Below are 22,777 nucleotides of genomic sequence, written 5' to 3' on the forward strand. Positions count from 1 at the left end.
TTTTGTTGTTGTTTGTCGTGGTTACAATTGGAAAAATTTCATTCTGATTTTTTTTCCTCGTGTGGGGACATCACATGAATGACAGGATGATGGATGCCGGTCATTAGTAATGATTTTTTCTTATCTCAGGCAAAACACCCTACATTACATTTGATACCAAAACAAAGGTGCTTGTGGTACATTTCTACCGTTTTCTTCCATCTTGACAGATGCGATGGTGATCAGAGGTTTGGTTGTCTCTTTCCTCTTTAGTCTTTAGTCTGGAGCTCAGGCTGGATGTATCATGGATGCATTTGCTATGGGAAAAATATTGTAAAGTATAAGCTGGAAGGAATCCACCGGGGTCATATGTAGCAGTTATATTCTCATTGCTGGGATGAAACACCCAACCAGAAGCAGTTTGTGGAAGGAAAGAGTTTATTTCAGCTTCCATTTTTTAATGTTATTTTTATTTATTTATTTGTGAGAGAGAGAAAGAAAGAGGCAGAGAGAGAGAGAGAGAGAGGATAACAGGTGCACCAGGGCCTCCAGCCACTGCAAACAAGCTCCAGACACATGCACTGCCTTGTGCATCCGGCTTATGTGGGTGTTGGGGAATTGAACCTGAGTCTTTTGGCTGTGCAGGCAAGTGCTTGAGTCACTAAACCATTGCTCCAGAACAGTTTCCAGTTTTGAGGGCAAGTTTCTTCATGGTGTAGAAAGCATGGTAAAAGCAGACCAGCAAGGCACCACATCTTGTCATATCAGCTGGGAGGAGGCAGCACAAATGAGCGAGGTAGCACTGGCAAGGGGGAGAGGGCGAGGTTACAGAATTGCAGTGACACACCTCCCCCAACAAGGCTCTGCCACTCAAAAGCTCCACCAGTTGGGGATCGAGTACAAGGCTTAACCACAGGAGGCTATCTGTGGGGAATAGCTCATTTAAACCACCTCACTATGAACTGCCTAGGAGCTACCATTTCATCCAAAAAAAAAAAAAAAGCCATTAAAAAACAATTAAGGGCTGGAGAGATGGCTTAGCGGTTAAGTGCTTGCCTGTGAAGCCTAAGGACCCCGGTTCGAGGCTCGGTTCCCCAGGTCCCACGTTAGCCAGATGCACAAGGGGTGGCACGCGTCTGGAGTTCGTTTGCAGAGGCTGGAAGCCCTGGCGCACCCATTCTCTCTCTCTTCCTCTATCTGTCTTTCTCTCTGTGTGTGTTGCTCTCAAATAAATAAATAAATAAACAAATAATAAAAAAACAATTAAATTATTATCCACTTATTTTCTTTGACAAAATAGTAGCAAAAGAGGCAAGCAGACCAGAATTTGTGCCTATAAAACCCAGGAATAAGAGCATATGGATATCCATTCCTAGCCACTGAATTATTGCCATAATGAATGAGTATAGACACATTTGTGTATATTCATTTATTTAACTGTATTTATAAGAATATAAATCTTTATATTTGATGACTCAAAAATGAGGAGAGAGCCGGAGAGATGGCTTAACAGTTAAGGCACTTGCCCCCGAAGCCTAAGGACCCAGATTCAACCCTCCAGATCCCATGTAAGCCATATGCACATGATGGTACATGTGTCTGGAGTTTGTTTGCAGTGGCTAGAGGCCCTAACACAACCATTCTATCTCACTCACCCTCTTTCTCTCTGTCTCAAATAAAAATAAATATTTTTTTAATGAGGGAAAATGCCATTCAATAGGTGACTTATCATGGAAAATGCAAATAGAAATGTTAAAAAAAGAAAAAAAATTCTCTTTTGAAAAAAAAAATAGGTGACTTAATGAAAAATGGCCATATGAGAATCAGCTGTGTATCAGGCAACAAAGCAATGCATTTGGCCCATCAGATCATGCCAGGGCTGGCTCTGTGGCTAGTGTAGATCTCCTGATGCATTTCTCATTTTGCCTATACCAGAAAAGGTCATCCATAAGTGCCATTGTCCTGTAGCCTTGAGGGGAAGGTTCATGATGGCAGGGGAAACCATGCCATGACCACAGGCTGGACATCACCTCTGCCACAGCTGGTGGAAACAGCAGCAAGAGAGTGAGCGGAGGTCTAACAAGGAGAAGATGAGCTATAAAACCCCTAAAGCCCACCCTAACAGCACACCTAATCCAGCAAAGGTCCAAACCACACACAGTTTAGGGGAGGACGGGATTTATTTCAAGCTAACAGATCCAGAGGAAGTTCCATCGGTTTCAAAAGAATCTGTTTCCAAACATCCGAGCAGAGAGAAACAACCGCACAGCCAGCGAAAACCAGGAGCAGCGAGAGCAAGCCAGCCGCAGGCGGCAGGGACCTAGGCAGAACTCAAACCTTTCTGCATATTTTTGGGCTGGAATTCAGTTCTTCCCCAAAACACACCTTTGGGCTGGATCCCAGGGTCTGCTGCCGGTGAAACCTTCTCGGGCCAGGTGAATAGCTTTAACACAACTCCTGAGTCTGTGGGGGCATACCTTCAAGCTATCACAGGTCCAATTCTCAAATTTACCATCAGCTAGGGACCCAGTGTTCAAAAAACATGAGTTTATGGGGAACATCTGATTCAAACCACCACAGACATGCTTAATATTATCATAATTCACACAGAAGAGAGCTGGAGGATTACATGGGGATATGACCTACTCAGTGCTATGGTAGACTTGAAGTGCTATTCCAAATCTAATCCCCCTTCAAAAGCTGAACCAGTTTCAAGAACCTCTTGATTAAAAAACAATAATAACAAGCATCTCATGTGCTTCAACTTACAACCCACGTGTTCGTGAACTTCTTCCCACTCTTACAGTGTGGTGGTTGTAAGACCCCACCACATGATCATCTTGCCCTGCCCTGGTCCCCTCTGACTTTGTAGCAAAGGCTGGGTGGGAAGGCGGAGAGTGGCAATAGGGGAAAGGTATGGGGAAAGAGCCCCCACTGATGAACCCTGGGGCTCTTCATTCCTGATTGGAAGCCCCAGAGCAAGTGAAATCAGTATTTCCAAGTGTAGAGTCCTTCATATTCATGTGCCATTACTTTTTCCTTGAAATTTGGAACAGAAAATTTTCATGATTTACTCAAAAGCACAACTAAGAAACAGCCAGTCACAATCAACCTCAAGGATAACAGCAACGAAATTAAACAAGCAGAATCTGTCCAGTTCTCCAAGTTGGTATTTCAAATGCAAGCTCCCCATATCCAGAGAGTGTGGGGGTAGAGCCTTATATCTGGAGCCTTCTACCATCAACCACACGTGGATCTCCAGTTCCATAAATGCACAGTAACCATAATCATGTTGTCACTGAAAATAGCAATAGTGAAGAAGATACACCCTCTTCACAGACAGGAATACTGAGGCCCAGCTAAGCATATGGACCACAAGCCATTCTAGCTCTGAATATTGCTGAGGGAAGTCCCAATAGAAAACACTGTTTCCAGGCTAGAGAGATTGCTTAGTGGTTAAGCACTTGCCTTTGAAGCCTAAGGACCCTGGTTCGACATTCGATTCCCCAGGACCCACATATGCCAGATGTACAAGGGGGCGCATGCATCTGTAGTTTGTTTGCAGTGGCTGGAGGCCCTCACGTGCCCATTCTCTCTGTATTTATCACCTCTTTCTCTCTGTCTGTTGCTCGCAAATAAATAAATAAAAATAAAACAAATTTTAAAAACACTGTTTCCAGAGGAAATGATGGTGGCCAATGTATTGTCAGGTCCAGTGTTGTAGCTGCATGCATACTCCACCTTGCAAATTCTTTCAACATGTACTTACATCCCATGTGGACCTAAAGATAACAGTCCCAGCCTGAGCTGCGTCCACACCTTCACACAGCTCACAGTGGAGAAGGCAGCAGTGAAATTGAAAACGTTGGTCACTTCCAAACGAGGCTCTTTTTTGTTGTTGTTTCTTGCCTAATATAACTAACCAAATGGGACACGTTCACTTTTAATGCAGTCTTATTTATTTTTTCTTACACTATTTCTTTCGTACTCTTTCTTCTCATATGACGTGTTAATACATTATTCACGGCTTTTATGTCTCCCTGCACTGTCGGCACGATTTCTTGTGTATTGAGCTACTTTATTTATAGCCAAAATGCTTTTTATTATTCATTTATGGGGATTTTTTTTTAACCTACTGCGAATTTCAACCCCTAAGTCCCAAATTGTTTTCCTGTGTCCCAGCAATTTGTCTAGGCTCTGTCCAATAGCAGCTGGAGTCTTACTGGAGGTCTCTCCTCTCTTAGTAGCCCATCCCTCACGGGGGATGGAAGGGGCCAGCTCTGTTGTGGAGATACGTGTGTATTCCCTGGCTACAGCCCAGTCATCTTCAGATCCCCCCATTTCCTAACCTAGGAGGTCATTTCCTTCTTTTCTTCACACCCCCTTTCCCTGAAAGATCTCAGTCAGTGCTTTTAGGAACCACCGTGTGGTTCTGTCACTTGGCTGAGCAGCACCGCATTGCCTAGAAGTTGCTGGGTGATCCCCGGAAGGCTGACGAGGGGACTTACCCCACCAACACTCGACAGCCTGACGTCACGAGACTCCATTCAGCACCTCTTGGAGCATCTGGGGCATGACATCCTGTGAATGGGAGGTCAATGAGCGCACAACCATAGCATAAAGGGGAGGGCTAGCACTTGAGCTGACCAGCAGCAGTGGTTTTAATGTGGAATCTTCCCCACAGCCTCATGCATTTGTGATTAGGCCCCTACTCAGTCCCCGGCTGGTGGAACCTTGCTGGAGGAGGTGCGTCACTGTGGCTGGGCCACAGTCCAACTCCACAGAAAGCTCACTAGTATAGTAGACAGACTCACGTCGCTGGGATGAACTTCCAAACCAGGCACAGTTTATGGGAGGAATGGCATTTATCTGTAGGCCTTACAGATCCAGGGGAAATTCCATAGTGGTGGAAGAAGTTGGCCCACTTTCACAGGCCCAGGCAGAGAGAGAAAAGCCACCTCTGGCACCACAGGCAAGCCCGCGACAGGAACTCCAGGCAGCGCTCAGGTGCTTTGCCAACCACAGCCAGCGAGCTCGCTCTTGCTGCTCCCGCCCTGCCGCTGACGTGTGAAGAGGTGAGCCAATTGCCTGCTCTGCCATGCTTTCTCTGCCATGATGAAACTCCCTTTAAAAACTACAAGCCTGGAGGTGCTGGGGAAATGGCTCAGTGATTGAAGCTACTAGTGCTTACAAAGCCTGAAAGCCTGGGCTCAATCCCCCAGTCCCCATGTAAAGCCAGAGGCACACATAGCGGTGCATGCATTTGGAGTTCATTTACAATGGCAAGAGGCCCTGGCATGCCCATATTCACTTTCTCTCTGTCTGCTTCATACCCCCCTCTCTTTCTGTCTGAGAAAGTAGAAAAATTAAGGAGACTGGGCCCCTAAAAGTAAAAAAATAAATAAGAGCATCTGCACTTTCTAGAAATCAAAGATGATCTGACTTCTTATCTCTTGCCTCGTTCCCTGGACCTGTTTTTCCACAAACAACTGGGGCCTTCTTGGGAGGGAGGTCATTCCTAGCATTTAAATATAATCCTGGGCTGGAGAGATGGCTTAGGGGTTAAGGTATTTGCCTGCAAAGCCTAAGGACCCCAGTTCAATTTCTCAGGACCTACATAATCCAGACACACAAAGGAACACGTGTCTGCAGTTGGTTTGCAGTGGCTGGAGGCCCTGGTGAACCTATCTTGTCTCTCTCTCTATGCCTCTCTCTCTCTTTCAAATAAATAAAAATTTTAAAAACATTTAAATCTAATCCTAACACTATGGTTGGTCAAGTGAGACTACACAACTTGGCTGGCCTCTTCCTGAGACAGCCCCTAGCCCTAACCAATCAGCTGTCCCTTTGGTTCACCTGAGCTGGAAGGTAGGGCCCACCACTCTAAGTTTATAAATACATTTGTGAGGGGAGGGCATGCTCTCTGAGGTGCCTAATCACTGGGGAACTTACAGTTGCTGGTAAGCTTTCCCTGGGCTCAGTCCAGGCCCAGCCGAGCCAGCTGAGGAGAGAGCCCCTAGCTCCACTTGGGCTCCTTACCCCTGCCAGCTCCCCACATGGCAGGAGATTTTTGAAATTTCTCTCTTTCTTTCCATAGTTTCCCCAGGCCCTCCATGTGGGATCTCTAGCCACATGCACACCTATCTTTGGCCCTGTACTTCCCTCAATAGATATAATAATTTAATAATTTTTCATCTCAACCTTATTTTATTCAGTTCCTTGATTAAAATTAGGCATAAGGGGCTGGAGAGATGGCTTAGCTATTAAGGCACTTTTCTGCAAAGCCAAAGGACCCAGGTTCAACTCCCTAAGACCCATGTAAGCCAGATCCACAAAGAGCATGCATCTGGAGTTCATTTGCAGTTGGCTGGAGGCCCTGGCATGTCCATTCTCCCTTTCTCTCTCTCTCTCTCTCCTCTCACTCTCTCTCTCTCTCTCTCTCTCTCTCTCTCTCTCTAATAAAGGCATGAACCTAAGGTTTAGAGTTCAAGGACTTTCCTTAACCCCAAGCACCCTGTTACATATATTTTTCTATATCTCTCTCAAATAAATAAATAAATAAATATCTGTGACCCCTAAATAAGCCATTTCCCTCCACAAGCTGCTTCTAGTCAGTTGTTTTGCTCCCAGCAATGAGAAGGTAACTACTACACCAACTTTACTGTCTCAGGTGAGAAAGCATGCTAGGTACAGAGACATAAATCAGTAAGAAGCCCCAAGTCCCTAGACTCTGGAGTGGTGCTTCCCAGCCTTACTTCCAAGGAAGTTTCTAGAACTGATGCCCAGGCTCCACATCCACCATCCACCTCCCCAGCTTCCCTCAGGGCTGTGACCACTGGCCCTCAGTACTCCCAAATGAAGACTCAACCACACACAAAGATGCATAGATTACCAAGCCAACCTCGAGCCCTTGATCCTACTCAGTGTGTTTTCCTTGTGCATCAGGTTTCCCAAAGTCTTGGGAAAAGCGCAGGATGAAGGACGAGGATAGAGCAATGACAAGGATGCAAATGAAAACAGCAAAGAGACCTTTTCTTCTCTATTTCTTCCCCTGCCTTGGCTAATTAATTCTCTACATTTTGTATTCTCATGCCCATCAACTGGCGTCAATCTTCCTTGTCAGGGAGAAGTGGGTGGGACCGGTTCCCGCACAGCCCAGGGGGGATCCTGCAGTAGGTGTCAGAGCAGAAGATAATTAATTTGGTGACATACATGATAAGTGAGGCAGGTGTAAGCCCATGACAGCCAGGTTCCAGAGTAGCAATGAAATCTCTGTCTTCCAGGATAGCTGCCTCCACCCTCTCTTCTTTTTTAAAATTTCTTAAAAATTTTTTATTAACAACTTCTATGACTACAAACAATATTCCCTGGTAATTCCCTCCCTCCCCTCACTCACTCTTTGAAATTCCACTCTCCATCATGTCCCCTCCCCCTCTCAATCAGTCTCTCGTCTATTTTCATGTCATGATCTTTTCCTCCTATTATGATGGTCATATGTAGATAGTGTCAGGCACTGTGAGGTCATGGATATCCAGACCATTTTGTGATTGGAGGAGCACGTTGTAAGGAGCCCTACCCTTCCTTTGGCCCCTACATTCTTTCTGCCACCTCTTCGGCAGTGGACCCTTAGCCTTGGACGGTGTGATAGAGATATTTCAGTGCTGAGCACTCCTCTGTCACTTCTCAGCACCATGGTGCCTTCTGAGTCATCCCAAGGTCACTGCCATCTGAAAAGAAAAGGTTATCTAACCAAAAGTGAGGGTATCATTCATATATGGGCATTAATATTAATAGACATCCATACTGGGCAGTTTTGTGAGCATAGTATATACATTTAGCCAGATAGCAGCAGATGTTACACCCCTAGGGTTCATGACTACCCCTGTTGTAGGATTTAAGTTATCAGGGATGTATTCCCTCCCATGGAGTGGGCCTCCAGTCAAATTAGAGGGCAGTTAGTTTCCACCATGACAGACATACCACTATTGCACCCATTGGCCCATTTGGCCTGGCTGGCCAAATATAAGGCTTGCAGTGTCCACTGTTGAGTATCTTCAATGGTGATTTCTCTCTCTGCTATTGAACTGCATGGCTTTTTCCAGCTTTCTGTCAGCTAGTCTACATGAAGGAGGTTTTCAGCTCAGCTCCAGCTGAATTTCTCAGTGACCTTGTAGCCCAAGCATGTGGAGTCTTCAGCAATAGGGTCATACGATTCCTGTTGTGAAACCGTGGGCCTTAGCAATTGCCTGTAATGTTTTGGGGGCATTGGGGACCTCCCTGGACAACAAATAACTGGAAGGTATTTTATCCCTGGCACTGAAAATTTCTAGTTACAATCTATGGCTCTTGTGTATTCCATTGTCCAAAAAAGTAGGTTTCCATATGACTGATTGATATCCTTTTAGACTTTTTAAAATATTTATTTATTTATTTAACAGAGAAAGAGGGAGAGAGCATGAGCGAGAGAGAATTGGCATGCCAGGGCCTTCAACCACTGCAAACGAACTCCAGACATGTGTGCCCCCTTGTATATCTGACTAACATGGGTCCTGGGGAATCAAACCTGAGTCCTTTGGCTTTGCAGGCAAACACCTTAACAGCTCAATCATCCCTCCAACCTTCCTCTTACATTTTGATTACTCTCCCTCCACCTTTCCTTTATTCAATTTCTTCCCCTGACCTTACCCTCCTTCTTCCCATGCTTCCCTTGTTTTTCCCTCCCTCCCTTCCTTTCTTCATCTGTCTTCCTTTTTATCTTCTATTTCTTCTTTTTTTCTATTTCTTCCTCTTTTCTTCTTCCTTTTTGCTTTCTTTTCTTTCACCTTTACCCCGCTTCTTTCTGTTCTTTTTTCCAGGAAACAAGCACTAAACAAATCTTTGTATTTTACTGTACCTTTACTTGAAAGGTGCCTTTCAACCCAATATCATTCTTACGCATGAAACAATTACTGACCACTTGGCATGAGGATGGAGACCAAGGCTACAGAATCCAGTTCCTGCCTCCAGCCTGGCTTTTGAACCCATCCTCCCAACGCTTGCACACCAGCCCCACTCACTGCAGAGTTACACATCAGGACAAGGCCCACATCTGTCACCTCCTGCTTGTGTGCTGGGGATCTTCGTGCTGGGAAGAGTGTAGGCCGACAGCTAGAGCATCCCACACTAAATTGCCGAGGTGTGATATGCCCCTGCTTCCTGAGGGTCCTCACCAGCAGGAACCAAGGCTCAGCTGTAAGTGTTAATGTGGACCTCCACCAGCCAGGTAAGCTTTGAATAAAAGTGGTGAAAGCACCCAGCTCTTTCTAAAGTCTGGGCACTGTCTTAAAGTAGTTCTATCAACATAGTGCTAAACAACTGACTAATCCCTTCAAAGGCTGAATTTGGTTACCCCAAAATTCATATATTGAAGCAACAATGAGCAATACTATATTTAGAGATAGAGGCATTAGGGAATAATAATTAAATTCAAATGAGTTCGTAAGTGTGGGGCTCTATTCCCACAAGACTGGTATTCTTAGAAAACCACCCCCACATGTGCACAGAGGAAAGGCTGTGTGAAGACACAGCAAGGAGACCGCCATCTCTGAGGAGACTATCCCCACACGTGCATGGAGGAAAGCCTGTGTGAAGACACAGCAAGGACACCCCCCATCCCTGAGGCAGGACCCAATCCTGCTGGCTCCTTGAACTGGAGCTTCTAGCCTCTACCACTTTAAGGAAATAAACTTCTGTTGTTCATGTCACCCAGTCTGTGGCCACGGTGGGGTTCATGTGTGGCAGACAGCCACCTTCTCACTGTGCTGTTGCAAAGATGATTGTCGTCCCTCTTCCTCATGCTAGGGTGCTCATCTCATCATGACACCCTCATGACCTCACACCACCAAGACCCTGGAGTGGAACCATTGTCGCTGTTGAATACATGCATTTGGAATGCGTGATGGAAGAAAGATGCTTTTCTTTTAAAGACCTTGCAAGGTGCTCAATGTATCCACTTCTTCTATAGAAAGAAAACTAGTTAGCTTCCCAAAGGCCCAATGTACAAGTACCATTGCAGTGGTATAAATTTAAATTTAGGGATATGGCAAAATTCAGCCTATAGTGAGGTTCAATGTAGAGTTTCTTTCAAAATATGCCATTTTACCTAAAATTTTTGGAAACATCACTGATCAAGGTTCAGTAAAAGCTATGCTCAGCTGGACTGGAGAAAGATGGCTTAGTGGTCAGAGATGCTGGCTTACAAAGCCTGAAGACTGGGCTTTGATTCCCAAGCACCCACATAACACCAGATGCACACAAAGTGGCACATGCATCTGGAGTTCATTTGCAGAGCCAACAGGTCCTGGTATACCCAATTAATCTCTCTTTCTCTTCCTTTCTCTCTCTCTTCCCCTCTCTGTGGTAGTTTGAATGTTTGTTCCCCATTGACTCAGGTGTTAAAACTAAGCTTGTCACTTGGATTTCCAGCACCCTGACCAGGAGAGGTAACACTGGGAGCAGATCCTGGAGTCCAGTCCTAACATGTCCCTTGGGGGTAGATCTGACTCCAGCCCAGAGGTGTGGAGAGGTCTGAGCTCTAGGGTCCGGCTTGCTGCAGGTTTGTGCTGGATGCTTTTTGATGTTTTCTGGCTGGTGGGAGTTTTTATCTCTCCACTTAGAGCCAGGTTCTTCTCCAATGGATGAAATTTCCCCTGGATCTGTAAACTTGGAATAAATACTTTCCTCCCATAAAACTGTGTTTGGTTGGATGTATGCCCCAGTATCATGGAACAGTCTGCAATACGCTCTTCTCTCCTCTCTCTCTGTCTCTCTCTCTCTCTCTCAAATAAATAATTTTAAAATAAAACCTATGCTGAACAAATCCACATGAAATTATCTACTTATATCCAAAACTTAGGCACTATCTCCACATGAGTAAGGCCTTTTTTTATTATTCTTATATTACTATTATTAAAAACTGATGGGAACACCACAAAATGGCTGAAAGGGAAGATCTACTCCTTACACACCCACAGAAACACTGATTTTGGCCAACACTAGGGATAAAGTGTTTTGAGAGACACTAACTTCACAACAGTGTAGCAAAATATCTGAGATAGGAAATGTCACTCACACCAGGGCTCCCACAGGGCAGCAAAGACTAGTGCTGGGAGAGAGAACCCAATGGCCTGTGACTCCTCCCACAGGGGAAACGGAGGCCTGGTGAGCACCTGGCTTCCCCAGAGCAGCATGCTATCGACAGGAGGTCCACAGCTGTCCCAGCACACACAGAGGACGGAGGGGATGGATACAGCTGGATTGTCTGGGGACAAGAAGAAACAAGGTGAGGAGAGAACATGTATCACCCGGCACACAGTTCTCAACAGCAGGCGACAGATCCTGCCAACCAGCTTGCATACTCCATCCAAAGGCTCTCCCCACTCTTCTCCACAGTCAGCAGCACCCCACGCAGCCAGTGCACGTGGATCTCAACACAGGCGCTGTGTGGCGACTGGCTGAACTATATTCATTTGGGAGAAGGTACATAACCATTAACACTTCTGAGAAACACGGTGGGCTCAAAGCAGCAGGCCTTACCCGTGGAGCTAAGAGAAGGCACAGAGTCCTAAGACCGCCCCCACCCCAATGAAGGAATAAAAGAACCAGGATGTTGATAACCACAGGAAAGTCCTCAACCAGGCCCTAGGTCTCTAACTAGAGTCGGTGGTGCAGGTCTTTCTGTCACAGAGTCAGTCAACAGGCACTGGAGCAGGTGTCTGCTGCTTCGGCATGCACACAGCAAGGAAGGCGCCAACCAGAAGGAAGAACCGAGAATGCAGAGCTCTGCCCAGGGCACAAGACACAGTTCCCGCGGCTGAGCCCAAAGAAATAGATATCTCTAAACCACTAACGTGATCAAGAAGCCAACATTTCCTTAAAGAGCTTCAGTGAACTACAACAGAACACAGGTCAGTAACTTATTTTAAGAAAAAGATATGTTGAAAATACCAAAAAAAAAAAAAAAAAAAAAGGTAGCATAAGAAGAATAAAAAATCTAAACAAAAACAACTTGAGTGGAAGACCACCACATAAGAAAGAATAATTCAGCATAAAATCTCCAATTAGACATATCACCACAATGTCAAAATCAAAGACAGAGTTCTGAAAGTCAAGAATATGAATATATGTATATTTATACATATATATACATACATACATATATATATGGTGCTAGAGTAAAATTATAAAAGTATCAAGGAAACTATTCCTACAATAATTTGCTAATCATTATATACATTTTATATATACAAATCATGATATTAATATAAAATGTAATAGGCAATAATAGTGTCAAGTTTTTCTTGGAGATCAAAATTATTACTTTAGTTGGAAATGGTGGCACACACCTTTAATCCCAGCACTCAGGAGGCAGAGATAACAGGATCACTGTGAGTTTGTGAATTTCCAGGTCAGCCTGGGCTAGAGTGAGACCCTACTTCAAAAACAAAAGAAAATTGTGGATGCCAGCATCCATTCAGATGAAACCTGGATCTGCTTCCATGTACAGCAGTTGGGGCTTGGGTAGAGCAAAATAGACAGTGTTAAGTCAATAAAGGATGTAGCAGTTACTTTCTATTCACTGGAGCAAAATAGCCCACGAGAAGCAACTTTAAGACAGGAAAGGTTTATTTTGTCTTACTAATCAAGGTTACAACCATCGTGGTAAGGAAGGTTTGTAGAAGCTTGGGGCAGCTGGTGACAGTGCACTGTATTCAGCCAGCTGTCTCCTTTCTCTGTGTGATACCACCCACAGTTAAGGTAGGTCTTCCCACTTCAATTAACCTAATCAACATGCTCCCTGATAGGCAAGCAGAGAGATTAGACTAACCAAGGTGATGGAAGATCCTTTCAAGTGGACAATGTAAACCATCACAAAAGGAGACTCAGAACACTTTGCCTACTGGGCTGTTTTCTTGTCATTGGATTTTTTTCTGGTGAGGATGGAGATTTTAATTTGTTTTTTTTTTGTTTTTTTTTTTTTTTGAGGTAGGGTCTAACTCTAGCCCAGGCTGATCTGGAACTTACTTTGTACCCCAGGCTGTCCTCAAAATCATGGTGATCTTCCCATCTCAGCATTCCAAAGTGCTAGGATTAAATGCATGAGCCACCCCACCCAGAAAAGATGGGGATTTTATACAGTAAGCATTGCTGACAAAGACTATCTTGAAACTGAACTCTGATCTCATTAAAACAAAAAAGTTGACAGCTACATCAATATGACCATAGGAGGGAAAGTCCCTAATCGTAAGTGCTTATATGACAGTTCCTAATTTGACATTATTTCCTATGAAGCAACGTTCTTATAAATTTAAATAAATCAAAAGAAGGATTCTGAGGCAAGAATGATCCAGTTATGGCCGGGCCATGAGGACAGGCCTGTGATCATTGACAAGTACAGAACATACTTTGGCGATGTGTGAGTCAAGGACAGTCTACAAACCAGCTTTTTACATTGATTGTCACGAGCCAACCCTCTTCCTCAGCCCCAGGCCCAGTTAATGTGTTTATGCCACCCCTCCCCCATTCCTGGCAAACATCCAAGTGGCTGGGTCCTTTGAAAGAAGATCCACAGTGGATGCAGGTATAGCATCGTCTCAACGAGACAGTGATGAGTTCTGATTGGATGCTAATGTCCACTCCTAGGGCCATCTTGGACCACTGCCTGCTATGCTGAGATTCATTAGTAAAGCCCCCGCTAGCCGGCTGCTCTCTGGGGTATTGCTATTTCATTAATAGCAGCAACAGTGAACACAGGCTGTTTAAGGAGGCCGATCAGGACTGCCTGAGAGGCTTCCTGGACATGGGACTTTTAGTAATTAGGTTGTCCACCGGCCCATGGCTTTAAAATGTTCAATTTTCTTTTGAGTTGATTAAAACTCTCCTAGCTTCCTGGTGGGTTTTAGGTCTGGCCTCCAATCCTCTAGTGGCAGGTGCCTAGTCGGGGATGGAGGATCACCTAACGAGCACAATGTACGGACGGTGCTCGGATGTGGACACACAGCGGCCAGTGCCGCAACAAGGAGTGCTCAGGGCACAGTGACTAAAGACGGTCTCCCTCCAGTCTTCCTTGGAGAGAAAACCTGCCTCCTCTATTTCCTGACATGCAAATGTATTTTTTTCCCCTGATATTCACAGTTAAGGAATCTTAATGTTGACAGCTCAGATCTGAGGGGTAGATCAAAATCACACTACTGGCAAACCCACTGTTTTTAAGCACATGGATCCCTCCCAAATCCTTGGTGGGGCGTATGAAGCTCTTAGTCACAGTGGGTGATTTCTCATTATAAGGCGGGTCTGCTCCTCGGCAGAGGAGGTGAGTCGTGGGACAGGGAGCTGTAGGAAAGGCACGCACAGAAGGGCGTGATCGATCGATGCTCACGCAGTGCCTCACGGAAGAGTCCATTACACGCAGACACCCAGAGCCCATCAGCCTTCTCCCCGGGAGCCTGCCTGATGGCAGCTCCAAGGTCCTCTGAGCTGCCAAGGCTACTCTGGACTCTAAAAATAGATCCCAGTAGCTGCTAGAAACACACAGTTGTATCAGCCTCAGAGGGGTGGCATGCTGGCTGCTGGGAGAAGAGTGTGGTATTGCTCAATGTGAAGCTGCCATTCTAATAAAGCTCAAGCCATAAGCAGAGCTCCAACCTGGACTAGCTCCCAAGGTGTTAAGTTCCCATCAAAGTCAGTGACCTTAATAGTCCCTTTGGAGGTCACATCTTTCCAAGGGGAGTCTCAGTCTCAGACTGAATCCCTATGATGGATCACATATGTTGCCCCACCCTACCAAGCCCTGACTTCAATTCACATACCAGCCCAAGCTGTGGAGAAGTGACTCTATGTATTTAGTTCTAATATTAGAAACCGAGTATGTTCATGTTTAAAGAATCGTACCATGTACATCAAAAGAACAGACTTTCCGTGTTTAAAATCTGAAAGTAGATAAACAGCAGATACAATCTGCTGGGATTGAAACGTTCAAAAAGCAAAACTGAAGGCTGGGGCGACAGCTCATTCAGTAAAGTGGGAAGCTGAGTTTGATCCCTAGGACCCTTGATGGGGGTGAAGCTGGGTATGTTGGTGTACACCAGCAATGCCAGCTCTGGGGAGGCAGAGACAAGTGGATCCGTGGGCCTTGCTAGCCAGTCTGAATACTTGGTAAGCTCCTAGCCAGTAAGTCACTCTATTTCAAAAAAAAAAAAAAAAAATGGTGGAAAGAGACTGAGTAATGACACCCCAGTCTGTCCTCTGGCCTCCACCTTGTGCCTACACCTGCATATACATGCACTCTCACATGCATGAACACACATGTAATGAACACAGAATCATACGCACAGAGCCATCCTGAATAAGCTATGCTCACATTGTCTTTTGTTGTGATATTGTGAACAGTTTCAGAGAGCCTGGTCTTTAGAAATGAAAGCTATATATTGACCACAAACCCTGAGGTTCTGTCCTGGGACCAACAACATGACATCTCCAGAAGACTTGTTAGAAAGACAGACAATGGAACCCACCGCAGTCCCGTACAGATCGCGAATGCTGGTGACTCACGAGCTCGGTGACAGATGAAAAGCCACAGAGATGGGTAGAAGCTGTGTTCAGGACTTGTTCAGCATTTCCTTTGCTTCCTGAATAAAGGAAGGACCTTTTGGGTTTCTTTAATATATATATATATATAAATTATTATTGACAACTTCCATACTTGCAGGCAACAAACCATATTTCTCTCCCCTCCCTGCTTCCCCCTTCATAACTCTGCTCTCCGTCATATCCCCTCCCTCTCTCCATTAGTCTCTCTTTTAATTTAATGTCATCATCTTTTTCTCCTATTATGAGGGTCTTGGGTAGGTATTGCAAGGCACTGTGAGGTATTGGATATCAAGGCCAATTTTGTTGGGACAGTTGCATTGTAAGGAGTGGTACCCTCCCTTTGGCTCTTCCATTCTTTCCGCCACTGCTTCTGCAATGGACCCTGAGCCTTGGAGGGTGTGAGATGTTTCAGTGCTGGACACTCCTCCGTCCCTTCTTCTCAGCACTATGTTGCCTTTTGGGTCATCCCTCTGAAAAGAGAAGCTTCTCTAACCAGAAGTGAGAGTAGCATTAATATATGAGTATGAACATTAAGTGTAGTGCTTTCAGGGCAATTTGGAAAGAATAATATATGCATTTATCCAGACAAGAGCAGACTTTATACCCCTAAGGCTCCCGAGCTCCCCTGCCATAGGCTTTTGATTAGGTTTTCAGTTCCAGGCATGTATTCCCTCCCATAGAGCAGGCCTTCAGTCCCATTAGAGAGCAGTTGGTTTCCCCCAGAGCAGACATGCCACTACTGGACTCGTTCAGTCATGTGGCCTAACTGGCCAAACTTGAGGTTTCCAGTGTCCACTGTTTTCACTGCTGATGACTTTTGTCTCCCTTAAAACTGCATACAGTGCAGCGTTTTCCAGCTTTCAGTTGGCTGGGCAACAGGGAGAGGTCTTCTGCTCAGCACCAGCTTGATTTCTCAGTGACTTTGCCACTCAGGCATGTGGCGTCTTCAGCAATAGAGTCTTCCCATCTTTCTCACAGGAAACCAAGGGCCTTGGCAATAGCCTATAATGTTCGGAGACCTACCTGGCCAACAACTCACTGGAAGGTATCCCATCTCTGGCACTGAAAATTTCCTAGTAACAATCTATGGCTTCTGGATATGCCATCATTCAAGAAAGTAGATTTTAATATGTCTTATTCAGAATATCTTGAATTCTGATTGACTCTCCCCTCCCTGCCCTTCTTTTATACAATATATATGTAAGTAGAAGAACAGATTACAGGTGAGAAAGGACCTTTTTGATCCAAAGATGCCTAAGCTGGCAGGAGGAGGTAGGCTCACTCTGCTGTCTGCCTGCTGAAGCCCCACCGAGGACTCAAACCTTAATTCTTGCTTAACAATGAAACTTGATATTCTGCTGCTTTTCTCTAGGCAAAGCACTTCAAATGGACAGCATCTTCATTGTCTGGTGACCACAGATAGCACTTTAGACTCTGACATACAATTGTTGTTTTCCCCTTTATCAGTTTCTGGATTCCCTATCTCCCACCAGGCAATGTTGTTGTTTCTCGGGTTCTTCCCCTCGGATTTCTGCTCAGACCTGATTCCTAGGAATGGAACCAGGAGCTTTATCAGTTCCTGTTATAAGCTGAGCCAGTGCTCCCTAGATAAGAGACAGCACCCAACTTCCAGCAGCAGAGAAACTACAAGTTCTTTGGGACATATTTATTTACATTTCCTGTCATTTAGACAGTGCACATACAAACATTTATCTTCCTTCCTGAACTATAATCTTGAGAAGAAATTATTTTAGCAAAGAAAAAAAAAGACAATATGTTTTGTCCACAGTTCTTGTGATAATATTTCCCTTCAGTTAAGTTCACCACTGTAATTTTTTCGTATCTAATAATAATGACCCTGACTATTTTGTAAACTACAAAACTCAAGTGTTTAATCTTCCTGAATGAAAAAATAAGCAAATTTCTATAAGATCAGTATCATTCTCTTGTATCTGTTGACATATATATGTGTGTAGTTTAGTGTTTCCTAAAAACAAAAACAAATTAATTAATTAAAAACTAAAACAGAAAATGCTAGAGTGCCCAGCAGCCGGCTGCACATGTATGTTTTTGCTGGAGCAGGAGGCTGGGATGTTGTATCATTTTCTCCATGATGTGGGCAAGCATTAGTCTTTCTTTAAAAAGGGAGTGTCACATATCTGAGGCGAATTCCTCTGCACTCAGAGTGATATGTGTGCTCTTTATGTTTATGAAACTACCATCCAGCAAAAAATAGCACCCTAATATTTTGACATGAAGGTCATTTGAAAGTTTTACTGCCTGCAAGCATGATCCATTTTGTTGACAAAAAGCTCTCTCAGGGACAGTCAAGACCCCTGCCTGCTCCGCTCCCGCGGGACCTCTCCCTCCTTACCTCGTCCCACCAGCCATCAGCTCATTAAGGCTGTCGCAATGAGTGATGGAGCAGCATTAAGAAAGGATTTGGGATAAACATCCAAATGTCTGTGTAGGGAGGACGGATGAGAAAGGGAAGGAGGGGATGTCACAGACTCCATCTACACAGCAGCAGGAGCTGGGGTGACCCGAGCAGGCTCTAGGCACACTCCAAAACCCGCAAAGGTTTGGGCTGAAGTGAAGCAAGCGTTAGTGGACACATGGTCCCTGGCGTGGCCCGGGGCTTCAACTGCTGACTGCAGGTGTTGCATTACACACAGGCATGTTCAAGTGTCCCAGTGTGGCTAGACAGGGTGGCAGGAAGGAAAGGGATTCACAGACATTCCCAAAGCGACTCAGATCAGCCAAGGACATCTGTATTCTGCCGATGTGACCAAACACCAACAAAGTAAGTGAAAGCACATCATCTCAGTTTAGCTCTCCATGTCTTGCGCACACGCACACACACTCACGCAGGCAGACACACACTTGTGCACACGTGTACACACATACAGTTACGATGTTATTACTTGCTTATTTATTCTTCTGAGCATTACAGAAAACAAAATAAGAATCCTACCCCTTCCTCCCTTTCACCTTAAGGACACAGAAATCATTGCTGCCTGAGAACAGCGCTGGCCTTTCACGCTTCGCTTGTCCCTGGCATAACATTAGCAATAACAAAATGATACAGACAGTGGCTACAAACTAAATCAGATCCTACAGACACTCAGAAGACCAAGTTACCCACAAGCAAAGTGCAGTAGCGCTATTGAAAATGCCACCCGCATCTGGAAGGGCTTCTCTTGTATTTTCCTCCCGTGTTCAGGATTGCGTTGCTGATATTGATCACAGACATATTACTTTTTCATTTCAATAATGGTCTGACACCTCAAACCTTCTGTTTACTTAGTCACAGGAAAGAAACATCAGCCCAATAAATGAAGTCACATGGCAAGTTCCTGGCATGTCTTTGGATCATAATTATAGCTGATGTCGCTTTTCTTTATATTGTGTCCCCAGGCACCAGCAGGTGAGGACAGGTGTGCAGCCACACTGAGGGGCCACTTCAGCCCCTGATAAGAGGCGACCACCGCGCGCTGGAAGCCCCTGCAGTTGATGAGCTGATGGAGATGATGAAGAGGCTGTGCCGCTGCGCTTCTGAAACTTTCAGTTGTTTGTTAAGTCGTCCTTCTCTGGAACAACACCATTGTGAAACCTCCCAAGGCAAAAATAAATTGGTAACTTCCCCAACAATGTTTACCTAAATAGATCCATTGCCTACAAGCAAGTGTGAGTCTGGGTTGATATTTGCATGCCAATTCCCCAAAACACCGACAAAGCCTAGATCATTCTCACTGTGTCTCTAATAAAGAATTTGGAGGTGGCTCAGAAGGGAAGAACAGCACTTTTGGAAGAGCAACTTCTCTTTTCAGATGGTGGTGACTACTGAAGACACTCATAATGCACCAATGGGCTGAGAAGAAATGATAGTGGTGTGTTCAGCACTAAGTGAGACATCTCTCTCACACGCTCCACGGCTCAGGGACTACTGTGTAAGAAATGGTGGGAACAATGTAAGATCCAAAGGAAAGGGAGGAGTGCCTATAATATTATCTTCCAGATACAAAGCGGCCATGGTACTCATGACCTTACAGCGGCTGATGCTAGCTATGACAAAGATGGAAAACAATAAACAATGATGACATCAAAATTGAAAAGAGAAGCCGGGTGTGGTGGCACATGCCTTCAATCCCAGCACTTGAGAGGCAGAGGTAGAAGGATTGCTGTGAGTTTGAGGCCACCCTAAGTGAATTCCAGGTCAGCCTGAGCTAGAGTGAGACCTTACCTCAAAAAACAAAACAACAACAACAACAAAAAAAAAAAATAGAAGAGAGACAAGTTGGAAAGAAGAAAGGATTAAGTAGAAGGGGATTTGTGAGGGAGGATAGTAGAAGAGAATTACGATCGAGGTATATTGTCTACATGTAACAGATGCTGTCGATAAGAAGTATAAAAAAACTAAATAATAAAATTAGATAAGTGTAAACTATTTTGTATGTTAAGAAGAGGTGGGTGGGAGGGCAGCGCTGAGTGTCTTAAGATGCCACATCTGTAACCAGGGAAAAGATTTTCCGTAACCCATATGACTCCTCCTCATTCTTTCCATTTATTCTCCTATTGCCAAGCCTATGCAACATAAGATAGTGTAGCGACGGCAGAAGAAACATTTTAAATGTGGAGAGAGAGGCATCTGAGTGCTACAGGAAGACAGACCAGCACGCAAGCCTATCGCTGCAGCCACTGCAAAGTGCTGCAAAGTGCGAAACTTCCCACTTGTCTAGCAAGACCCTATTGCAGCAGCCCCCATGCCACCCTTTGATTCTGTGAGTTGGATTCTGAGTATATTCATCCAGGCAGGGGTCGCCTTTCTGAGACTGGATTCCTTCACTTAGTTGCATGCCCTCATGCTCCCACAGGCTGCTTGGCAGAGCGCCATGCCCTGGAAAGGTTGACTAGTATTCCACAGTATAGAGCTGTGCCACAGTTTCTTAATCCATTCACCTGTCAATGGATGTCTAGGCTGTACTCATATCTTACCCATTGTGAACACTGTTGCTTTGAACAGGGGAATGCGAGTATCTCTTGGCAACTCTTGATTTCAGTGCTTTGGGGTAGATATCTGGAAGTGAGATGCTGGATCTGATGGCCATTCAATTTTAACAGTATGGAAAACCCATAGTAGATTTTTCACAATGCGTTCCTGTTTTGCATCCCCACCAACAGCACACCATGGACCCGTGTCTCTACTTCCTCATCAGCACTGGCCTTTTAGTGTTTCCCTGGCAGCAGTTCTCCAGTCATACAGCTACAGGGTGACACCCTGTTGTCCTCCATGATGTCCGGCCTCAGATCAGAATGGCTGTTCATTAACTGTGCCCTCCAGCCCTAAGGGACGTCAAGGTACCAGAGAGCGATGTGTTACCCACCTATAGGGTACTAGCTACGCTCACAGACGATGTGCACAGAGAGGTGAGACCAGACAGAGCAAAGTCAGAGAGGGAGCCCATCAGCAGACTAATCCCAGTTCTCCATCGAGGACCAGGCCAGGAGCTGGGGAGCGGAGAGGAGAGCAGAGTGTGTGGGAGAAAGGTCTGAGCACAAGGATGTGTTTGCAATCTAAATGCACGTACTACATCCGCAGTTGCCCTGTCTGCTTCTGCCTGCCTCAGTAGGCCCAAGTTGCCTCTGGCTCAAGGCCTTGCTGCTTTGGGAACGGGTGAGGGTTGGGTGGTTTGGGCCTGTGTCTCCTGCCTGGCTGTTTCACGGACAATAGCACATGTGAGAAAGAAGGGAGCGGTTTTCTTTCCACAGCCACTTTCTGTCCCTTGCAGGCCCAGAAGAGGGGAACGGGCTGCCGCTCCAGGGTGACAGCAGCTATGGTGGGTCGCTGTATCTCCCAGGGCCATCACACATCTCCCTTATCAACAGTGCCTGGCAGCTGGGGAGATACATTTAGATAAAGCAGCCAGCAATCGCTGATAACAAGCCCCTCAAATGTCAGGCAGCACAAAGGACAGCATTGATTGCTACCGCCAGCCCGCCTTTTTCTTTCTGCGGCTCCACCAGCCTTTCTCCTTTCTTTTTTTTACACAGCAAAGCCACAGGCTGGGTAATCCGCTGGTGAAAAAAAGGCCATTGTGCCTGGACACACATTGTGCGGCGGACTAAATGGAATTTCTCCTTGTTTCTCCACATCCTCGTCCTTCCTGCCCTTGAAGTTGTTACTCTGCCCAGAGCCTCCCAGGTAGGCCAGCCTGAGACCTCCTCCCTGAGAGCCATCAGCTGACCCCTCCGCCCCAGGTACCAGCCTGACAACCGCACAGGTGTTACGTGGACAAGAAGTGCCATGCTGGGAGCAAACTCGTCAGTGAGGGGAGTGAGGCTAAACCAAATCCCGAGTGCTGAAAGCTCAGAAGACGTCCTCCCTCGCCCACAGCCGAGGTGCTTACCTGCCCAGAGCTGGTCACAGAGGCCTTTGAAGAGAGGTGAGAGGGGCCCAGGAGAGGGAAAGAGGAGCTATGCACACCAGCAGCAGACAGTCTCTAACTCATGCCATGGGAACCCCTCTTCCACCTGTGAGCCAGGCAACCTCCCCCTTCCTGAGCGTTTCTTGAACTGGCTGGCAATGGTGACGGTTACACCAACACAGATGCCAAGACGAGACCCTCTTCCTGAGTACAAGAAGGTCTACGATGGTGCCTTTTGTGTCTAATTTCAAATTTTGCTTTGCGTTTCTGAGTATTTGTCACATAGCAGAGTTAACGTGAAGTTATTCCAAAATCAATTTGTGGAAGAAGCCGTTGCCCACTCCGAACGTTTGCTCATTCGCTCCCCGTGTGCCTTGGCCACCCTCCACAGCATGTTTTCTGGTGACATCAGAGCCTCCAAGGAGAAAAACGAATGATAATATGCATTATTATCTTCCCTTAAATAGCTACTGGTAAACAATGCAACATCATCTCTATTCTGGTCCCGTATGCCTAAAATAGTTGCTTTGGAGCAAAAATGGGGATTAGGGATCAGAAAAACTGCTTCAAAAGATTGCTATGGGGCTGGGGAGATGGCTCAGTGATTAAAGCCACTTGCTTGCCCAGCTTGCCAGCCCAGAGTTGAATTGCCCAGCCACCCACGTAAAGCAAAATAAGCATTTGTTTGCAGCAACAAGAGATCACATGCACACACACACACCAGTCAGATTCTTACTTTAAGAGAA

At 45.5% G+C, this 22,777-nt stretch overlaps 1 long non-coding RNA gene across 1 annotated transcript; it reads right to left on the reverse strand.

The window, feature by feature from the left end:
• Positions 1 to 178: 178 nt before the first annotated feature.
• Positions 179 to 22,403, reverse strand: LOC123463316. Its single transcript, XR_006638871.1, has 3 exons — positions 22,014 to 22,403; positions 4,488 to 4,560; positions 179 to 296 (listed from the first exon to the last, which is right to left on the reverse strand). It is a non-coding gene; the product is annotated as an uncharacterized LOC123463316 (long non-coding RNA).
• Between the last annotated feature and the right edge of the window lie 374 nt (positions 22,404 to 22,777).

The sequence above is a fragment of the Jaculus jaculus genome, chromosome 9, assembly GCF_020740685.1.
Source record: "Jaculus jaculus isolate mJacJac1 chromosome 9, mJacJac1.mat.Y.cur, whole genome shotgun sequence".
NCBI lineage: Eukaryota > Metazoa > Chordata > Mammalia > Rodentia > Dipodidae > Jaculus > Jaculus jaculus.